Genomic DNA, 9,338 nt, shown 5'->3' with positions numbered 1-9,338 from the left:
TATTCTGGCCACACATGGAATTTCTTCACATATGTTTTTGTCATTCCTCTCTGAAAATACCATTAACAATAACCTAAGAGTTGGTGTCTGTTGCAGCTTCCACATCTTTGGTTGTCCTCAGTACTCATACAACCTGCACAGAAGTGATACTGTGCTACGATCCACTACACTATTCCCATACCTCTCTCAAAGAATTGTAAATTTTTGTTGGGTTCTTTCCACATTGGGATTCGATTTTGATGTAGGAACACTGGTCACTATGTGGAATGTGACCTGACTCGATTTCAGCTTCCATTTTAAAACTGAATTACTCACGACACAGCCATATGAACCAGCAAACACATATACGACTGTCACACCTAGTCTCGCTCACAACTGACACGAATTTCAACTCGATCGTGCCACCGTAAGAGTCCCCTATGTGCTGTGTGCAGGGCTATTGAAATGACCTTTTGCATTATAAATAAACAAGAATATATACGTCAGGTGACTATAGATACAAGATTCAATTAGGGCCTGCAGAAGTGGGGAAGAAAGAATAACAGAGTAGAGAAAGAGGGAACAGGGGCAATAATGCAACAAAATAACAGAACTCTCATGATACAAGATTTGTACAAAGAACAAAAATGTAAAGCAGCAACATTGTTCTTAGTGTCAGATGACAACCACTTAAACAGGGTGGTAGATAGGAAAGGAATCTGGGATGAGGAAGGCTACCTTTATGAGGTTTGTCCAGAAAATACATACAAAAGTTGAATAATAACTTTATTTTACAATTATTCAGGTATTACAATATGGTCTCCTTCAAAGTACTCGCCCTGAGATGCGATACACTTCTGCCAATGCTGTTTCCACTGTTGATAACATTGCTGAAAGTCCACAGTTGTGATGTTGTTCAGTTGCCGTGTCGTTTCCGCCTCGATGGCTTCCACATCTCCCAAGTGCTGCCTCCGAAGCACCATTTTGCATTTTGGGAACGTGAAGAAGTCACACGGGGCTAAATCGGGTGAATAAGGTGGGTGGTCTGTCACGGTGATTGAGCTTTGGGCCAGAAACTCGCACACAACGAGCAACATGTGAGCAGGCCCATTGTCGTGACGAAGGATCCACCTGCCCCCTTTTGCCAACTCTGGTCAAACTCGGGCCACATGAGCTCTGAGACGTGTCAGAACTTCAAAGAAAAAATGTCTGTTCACTCTCTGGCCAGGAGGGACAAATTCCTTGTGAACAATGCCCCTAGAATCGAAGAAAACAATCAACATTGTCTTCACATTGGACCTCGATTTTCGTGACTTTTTTGTTCCTGGTTCTCCTGTTAGTTTCCATTCCTTGCTTTGAGATTTGAGCTCCGCATCAAATTTGTAAAACCAGGACTCGTCTCCAGTGATGACTCGGTTGAGAAAGTCCCCTCGTTCCTCTGCTTCCAACCAATCCTCACAGCATTCGACCCTCTTTGCTTTCTGTTCTGGCATCAAGAGCTTTGGTACGATTTTCGAACACAATTTCTTCATTTCAAGTTTTTGTGTCAGGATTTCGTTTTGGGGATTGACAGCTTGTCAGCAATCATTCTGACTGTCAATCTACAGTCTTTAAGAACACAAGCCTGAATTCATTCAACATTTGCATCAGAACTCGATGTCGACGGCCGTCCTGGGTGAGGGTCATCGTTCACTTCTTCTTGTCCATCCCGGAACCTTTTTAACCACTTGTTCACGGTTGGTTCCTTCAGAGAATTGTCTCTGTAAACCTGTTTCAAACACTCAAAAATCTCACGGCCATTCTTGCCTAGCTTTGCCAGAAACTTGATGTTGATGCGCTGTTCCTCAATTGGTGAGAGCTCCATGCTGACGGCAGGTGAAAAAGGGTGACTGTCAACAAGCTGCCGCACACTCCCACCTTCATGCAGTGTGCTCTGACTCAAACTGAGCGTTGATGGGATTGATTACAGCAGAAGTCCCACCTGGCGGTGAATGCAACTTGTAACATAAAGACATTATTCAACTTTTATACGTATTTTCCGGACAAACCTCGTATTACATGAGTGGAACCACCTTGTATGTGTTATGCACAGTCAGGCACAGTCTTGCTTTTTATAATGTATGTTTAGATTCATACAAGGTGTACAACTTTGCTTCCGCCTTTTTTCCCCAACATATGCGGCTTTAATAAAACAAATTGGTTACACATGTACCATTCAAAGTATTTTCCATCACTGGCCACTACTTTCTCCCATCTTTTGGGCAGTGTACAAATCCCGCATTGAAAAAATTGTTCATCTTTTGAAGTGATCCATGAATCGATCCAATTTGTGACTTCTTCACATGATAAATCACAATGTGTGGCATAGAAGATTAATCCACTATTATTTGATTTGAGTGTAAAGCGTAGCTCAGATGTATCATAATTTTTACATGTAAATGTGACATCAAGGGTGCAGTTAAATGAGAAAATTATACCTTCAGAACATTGTTTAAGAAATGGATGAAAAAGATGCATTAAAATTCTAGGGCAATCATCTCTTGGGAGATGATTCATAAACAATTCTTTCTCACAGCTGTACACACTACTGTCTAAGAATACTGCCGATTCAGGGCAAATTAACTTATGACTACGTTTACACATATGCAAATCATTTTCATTTAGGGATACAAATTATCTTCAATCCTTGCTGATCAGTAGATAATCGTTCAGTACGTACTTTACTGCCGGTCTCCATTTCACAGGATAAGTATAAATCTTATACATTTCAAAATTATGCTTTGATATAGCAATGTGTATAAAAACAATAACAGTTAATTCATCTTCAATCATTAAAGAGTGTGTGGTGGTTAACTTGTAGTAAACATATAAATTCTAAGAATTAACAGGGTAAATCATAGTATAGGTTGCATCTAGCTTTCACACAATTGATAGTACAATCTGTAAAACAAAACACCTGTACTCTTTGGCACTATTACTACAGCATTAGTAGAATATGCTATCATATGAAACATGAGCATAAAAGTGAACATGGTTAGTTAGTTCTAAATACTAGAGTTAACAATGAACATAAAATAAATGAGTTTCTTATGGTAACCTGTGGAATAAAAGGTCTAATTTCACTTGTGCATTCGTGTAATAGCTTCAATATTAAATTTTCAGAACATATTCACATAAGCACATGGCTGGGATAAACACATGCATTGCCCTCTCACATACTACACATGTTTATGCTCAGAATGTGGTGACGCCTCGGCCTCGAAGTCTGGACTGCGACCTCACAATTCTCGCTTCCTCGGTTTGAGAACAGCAGGTCTGACTCTCGGTCGGTCCTCGTTGTCTTGTGGTACTACAGGAAATCTACCCAGAAATGGCTTTACACGATTGACATGAATGAAAATCGAACGAAAGGGCAGTTGGAGCTTAAGAGTGACTGGTGACAACACCTCCATGATTGGATATGGTCCTTTCCAAACCTTAAACTTTTTGCCTTGACTCTTCTTTAACACGACATTGCTCAGATACACAAGATTTCCAACTTGATACTGTGGCACTGCTGCTTTGCAGTTGTGTTGTCTTACTTGCTGAAGAAAGGATTGATGATTTCGCTGTTTCACTTCCCTCCATACTTCCCTTAGCTTGTGTGCTAGATCCCTTACGTGTTCATTGCTGATTCCAGTAGTAGATCATGCAAAGTCCAAGGGTGAATGCATTTTTCTTCCCTAGACGATCTCGTATGGACTTAGACCAGCTGAGCTGTGCATTTTGGCACTCTAACAACTTACCAAATACGGTAAACATACATCCCAATTGTCATGTTTGCTACTCACATAATGGTTAGCCATTTTAATAATTGTTCTGTGGACTTGCTCAACTCTTCCATTTCCTTCAGGGTGTGCCAGTGTAGTCCTCAACTGAGTTATCTGCATGAGCTTACAAGTCTGTTTAAGTAATTCACTCATAAAATGTGTTCCTTGATCACTAATTATACTTAATGGTGATCCAAACTTATAATCCATTCTTTTACAAAAACTTTTGCTGTAGTCTCAGTGCTCTGATCAGGTATTGGTATCATGAGAAGGTATCGTCAATATGTATTTGTTTCCATCTTAGGCAACGGTCCTATGACATCTAGTCCTACTTGTTCAAATGGTTCACTTGTCTCCGGCAGTTCTTTCAATGGTGCTCTACTTTTTCCTACATTATTCCATCTGTTACAGGAATCACATTGTGAAAAAAAGTCGAAAATGTCAGTTTTGTGGCTCGGCCACCAAAACATTTGAGCTATTTTAATGTTTGTGGCTTTTTTACCGCAGTGTTCTGATAATAAAGAATCATGTTGTTCTCTCATGATTTGCTCTTTAATGGTTTCTGGAGGAACTAGGCGGTTTCCTTTACTAGTGATTTTGTAGAATAATCCACCTATTTTGACAATACGTTGATCATTTTTCCATAATTTGCATTGTGGATCTTCTTCTTGAGCTGCCTTAAACTATTCTTCTCAACTTCTTGTAACACAAACATTGACTTTTCGACTCATTGCACCAGCATTCACATGTTGTTTACTAGGTCAGTGAATAACCTTAAATTGGTACTCACTCAGTCTTAATGCCCATCTTGTTAATCTGGAACTTGGATCCTTTAAGCTCAATAACTATTTAAGTGTGGCATGATCTGTAATAACTGTAAATTATCTTCCTGTTAAGAAACATCTGTTATGTGTTATACCAAAAACCAAAGCACAAAGCTCCTTCTCAGTAGTAGTATAATTACATTCTGCTTTGTTTAATTGTCTGAAAGAAAATGAGATTGGATGTTCATGACCATCAACTTCTTGAGACAAGATTGCACCTATGCCAAAATTGGATGCATCTGTTGAAAGAATAAAAAGTTTACTGGAATCTGGATAAGCTAACACAGGTGCTGTGGTTAGAGCAGTTTTAAGTTCTTCCATTGCCTTTTTGCATTCTGTTGACCAATTAAATGTGGCTCCTTTCTTCAGTAGCTGTGTCATTGGATGTGCTATATTCACATAACCGGCTATAAAATGTCTGTAGAAATTTGACAACCCCAAGAATGATTGTACTTCTTTCAAATTCTGTGGTTCAGGAAAACTCTTTACATCTTCAGTTAATTTTGGATCAAGTCAAACACCTTCACTGGTTATAACATGGCCAAGATAGTTAACTTTACTTTGTGCAAAATGACACTTATCTACTGATAAAGACAGGTTTGCACTTCTTATATGCTCAAAAACAGCTTGTAGTCTCCCAGTTTTCACCAAAATTATTACATCATCAAGGTAAACAAGTGCTTGTGTTGGGGTGAGCCTCGTAAAACTGAATCTATCAGGAGTTTAAATGTAGCTGGAGCATTACAAATTCCAAATGGTATACAGAGATACTTGTATACTCCTTTTGCTTGGTTATCAGGATGCACTGTTAACCGGTGATAACCACTTGTTAAATAACATATTGAAAAAATTTGACATCTGCCCAAGTAATCCAACGTTTCCACTAAATTTGGTAAGGGGTAAACGTTGAGTATGGTCACAGCATTCAAAGACCAGTAATCAACACAAAAACGGAACTGTGGTTCTCCAGAAATTGATTTCTTCTTTATAATTACAACAGGCGAACACCATGGTGGGTCTGAAGGATCTCTCGGTTTTATAATTCTGGCTTTTAATTGTTCTTTAACCATGTCTTCTACCAATTCTCTTTGACTAAATGGTATTCGGTAAGGTTTCTGTGTGATTGGGGGCTGCATTCCTTGTATGAATACGATGCTGTGCTAAATGAGTGACAGGTAAATTTGCACATTCTTGGAATAAATTTGCATACTCCAACAAACAGACACTAAAATCTTCTAGTCATCAGCTGTTAAATGTTCTATCTTTTTCCAAATCTTGCACTTCAGTTACTGTTACAAGAATCTGTGTTTATAATTGCGACATTTGTTACCTCATCTGGAATCTGTATTATGTCACTGTTACTTACGCTCGACACTTCAGCAAATTTTGTTCCTTGTGGCAAAACAACATCCTCATTGTTCATATTCATTATTGTAACTGGGACTTTTGTGACATTCTGTCTCACCATTGCAGCGACACCTACACTTCTAGCAACATAACAATGCATTGTATCCAGTAACTCGCTTTCCTTGGATTGCTCAATTAATAACAAAGTTGCTTCCTTACATTGGGATGACTTAACTTCAACATAGATTGTCTTCCCTGCTCCCTTGTGAATTTGCTGAGGCTGATCAATTTGAACATCGACTCGGACAGTTTGAACTGATGCATCGTTTGGGCAATCCATTCCCACGACATCAGTATTGCTGCTCCTTTGAATATGATCTGAAGAACGATTTCCTAGGTTGTAGTTGCTATGGCCTAGTCTGATCTTTCTTTCTGTGACAAATATTTCTGCCTCGTTAGTGGACAAGATATCAAATCCAAGTACCCCGTCATAACGCATTTCGTTATTTGAAACTACTTGCTCCCTTGCTGTGTATTTATCTTTATCTCTATTTTCACCTTCATCTTGGTCTTGGCCAAGAATTAATTCTATGTCAACTTCTCCATAGTTATGTAGCTTTCCTCCATTTAACCCTCGCACTTTTAATAGTGGCGGTTTGAATTTATCCCGTTTATCTATGCAACACCACATTAATGAGGTCTGTGATCCTGTGTCAACAAGTAGTTTGATGTTTCTCCCACGATATACAGCACCTATCACAAGTCATTTTCGGCCTGATTTTTGCTGGAACTAACAGGAATCACTGTCTCTGACAAGGGGTAGACGGAGTGGTGGCCCGTACGTCTCCGTACTCATTTAAAGATCTGGCAGATTGTCTGTTGTTCGCATTACCTTTCTTCTTGTTGCGACAATCTCTCGAAACATGACCTTGCATCCCACAATGATAGCAGATTCAATTCTCTTTACAATTCTTATGCTTGTGACCCAGCTTATTGCATCTGTAGCATTGTACTATTGTGTTGAAAAATCTGCGTTCTTATTTCTGCATCTCATTCAGTCATCTTAGTGCTTCAATGAAACCGAAAGCTGATTCTTCTACTTCCTGAAACATTTTACATCGTGCCAATCTAGCAATTTTGCTTACTTCCTCTCCATGCAACCCATGAACGAATGTGTCCAAGGATCTCTGATCGGCTTCGAACAACTGAATGCGATTTTCATCTTCTACTAACTTGCACATTTGAATGTTGATGTTTTGAATTCTGTCGGCAAACTGCTTGATAGATTTGCATTTGCAAACTGTAAAGCTGCTCTCTGTAAAAACTGATCGCATTTTTATATTCAAATCTCTGAACAACAGTCGTTCTAAATTCATTGTAATCTTCTGTTTTCACACAAGTAGGCTCCGCACTAATGAAATCTTGTGCTGCTCACTGAATTCTTAATTTGGCAACCACTAGTTTATGGGAATCTGTCCAGAATCCTAACAGGGTGGCACCTTCAAGTTTACGAAAAAACACCTTCACATCATCTTCGGGTTTCCCGCTAAACACTGGTACTGATGGCAATAACGAAAAATTCCTTATTGTAGTTGTACCTTTACTGCATGATCTATGATTTGCCAAGTATTTCAGAATGTTACACTCACTTCTTTCTGCTTTTAACTGCTGAATCTCTTCTTGCAGTTCATTAATAACAGTTTGTAGATCGTTACTCTGACTGGATTGCGACATTTCATGTAATTTAACACCAATGAGACACTCAAATGTAAATTAAAATCCATCACTGCCTTTCATATTCTAGCCAAACTGGAGTAGACCAACCTGAATTCCAGCGTTGGATGTCCCTGCGTATGCGGAAGATGTTCATGCTGCTGCTGCTGGAAGTTCACGTTGTGCTGCACCTCTTCAGGACTGTAGATTTTCCATAATTATCCCCATGCTGACACCACTTCTATAAGAGGGTAGTTTGTGTTGTTGCTGCGGATGATAATTAGGCAAAATATTTGTCAGAATTTGTAAGCGGTGGGTCCTCGAGGTAGCCGACATGTGAACACCAAGAAGTAAGTTTAAATGGTTTTATTAACAAAGGCCGATTATAAAACACACACAATATGTGTACCCATCATCACTGTGTCTGACATCCTAATTACGGTCATATCAAAAGGCTCCGTGGTGAGCTAAGAAAAGAGACATATTCGCGCCCGAGGCCGCGCTAGTTATACGGCGCGCTGCAGACGGTGGCCAGTGGCGTACTCCCTGCGTCGCACTCAGCCGGACGCACGTGTACTGACCGAGCAAATTGTTAGCATTCCCGATAGGCTGGCTGGTGAGCACGTGTTACGTACCGTACAGCTGCGTGCAACCAGTAGACCCTTACAACACCTCGTATTTAGGTTTTGACCATTCTTCTGTGCTATTCTTAATTTCATTATTGTTGTTCATTTATTTGTGTGAGTGAAAATAGTGTTACTGTACCAATACGGTCTAGCCACCTCGTGGCAGTTTCTGGTAGTTAAGTTTTGTGACATCGCCTCTCCATCAGTTGAGTGCTTAGGCTGAGGACTGGCACATGTGGCTCCATAACTTGTATGAGGGCTTTTCTTTTTGGAACATTTTTTATAATACCTTTTGTACATTTACACTTAATGACTTTCAGAAATTACGCTTGTGGTTATGTCTCTGTACTTTTCTTCAGCAGACATTCTGATGATGGACTGCAGCCACAATATGGCAGTATAAAAAAAATTTGAGCAGCAAGTGACCAGTCCATTCTAGTGACCTATTCAGCATTGACATAAGTCTTCTCAAGTTTATGTCATGGTCACTTCCCGCTGTGTTATTTTATGTCGCACCTTAAACTAAGGACACATATTGACGGTTCATTGCACTGTTCAGTATATTGTCTCATCAAAGTCATACCATAAATGAGTTTATGTGTGTATACAGGATGTTCAAATGGTTCAAATGGCTCTGAGCGCTATGGGACTTAACATCTCAGGTCATCAGTCCCCTAGAACTTAGAACTACTTAAACCTAAATAACCTAAGGACATCACACACATCCTTGCCTGAGGCAGGATTCGAACCTGCGACCGTAGCGGTCTCACAGTTCAAGACTGTAGCGCCTAGAACTGCTCGGCCACACCGGCCGGCTACAGGATGTCACGAGAGGAATGGTCAGTACTCAGGAATATGACAGGAACGATTATTCAAAGCAAAAAGGTCTAGAAATACATCTACATTAATACTCCACAAGCCACCCAACGGTGTGTGGCGGAGGGCACTTTACATGCCACTGTCATTACCACCCTTTCCTGTTCCAGTCGCGTATGGTTCGCAGGAAGAACGACTGCCGGAAAGCCTCCGTGCGTGCTCAA

The sequence above is a fragment of the Schistocerca piceifrons genome, chromosome 10 (genome assembly GCF_021461385.2).
Source record: "Schistocerca piceifrons isolate TAMUIC-IGC-003096 chromosome 10, iqSchPice1.1, whole genome shotgun sequence".
NCBI classification, from domain to species: domain Eukaryota; kingdom Metazoa; phylum Arthropoda; class Insecta; order Orthoptera; family Acrididae; genus Schistocerca; species Schistocerca piceifrons.
The sequence above is the reverse complement of the archived record's forward strand: the minus strand, read 5'-3'. Positions refer to the sequence as shown.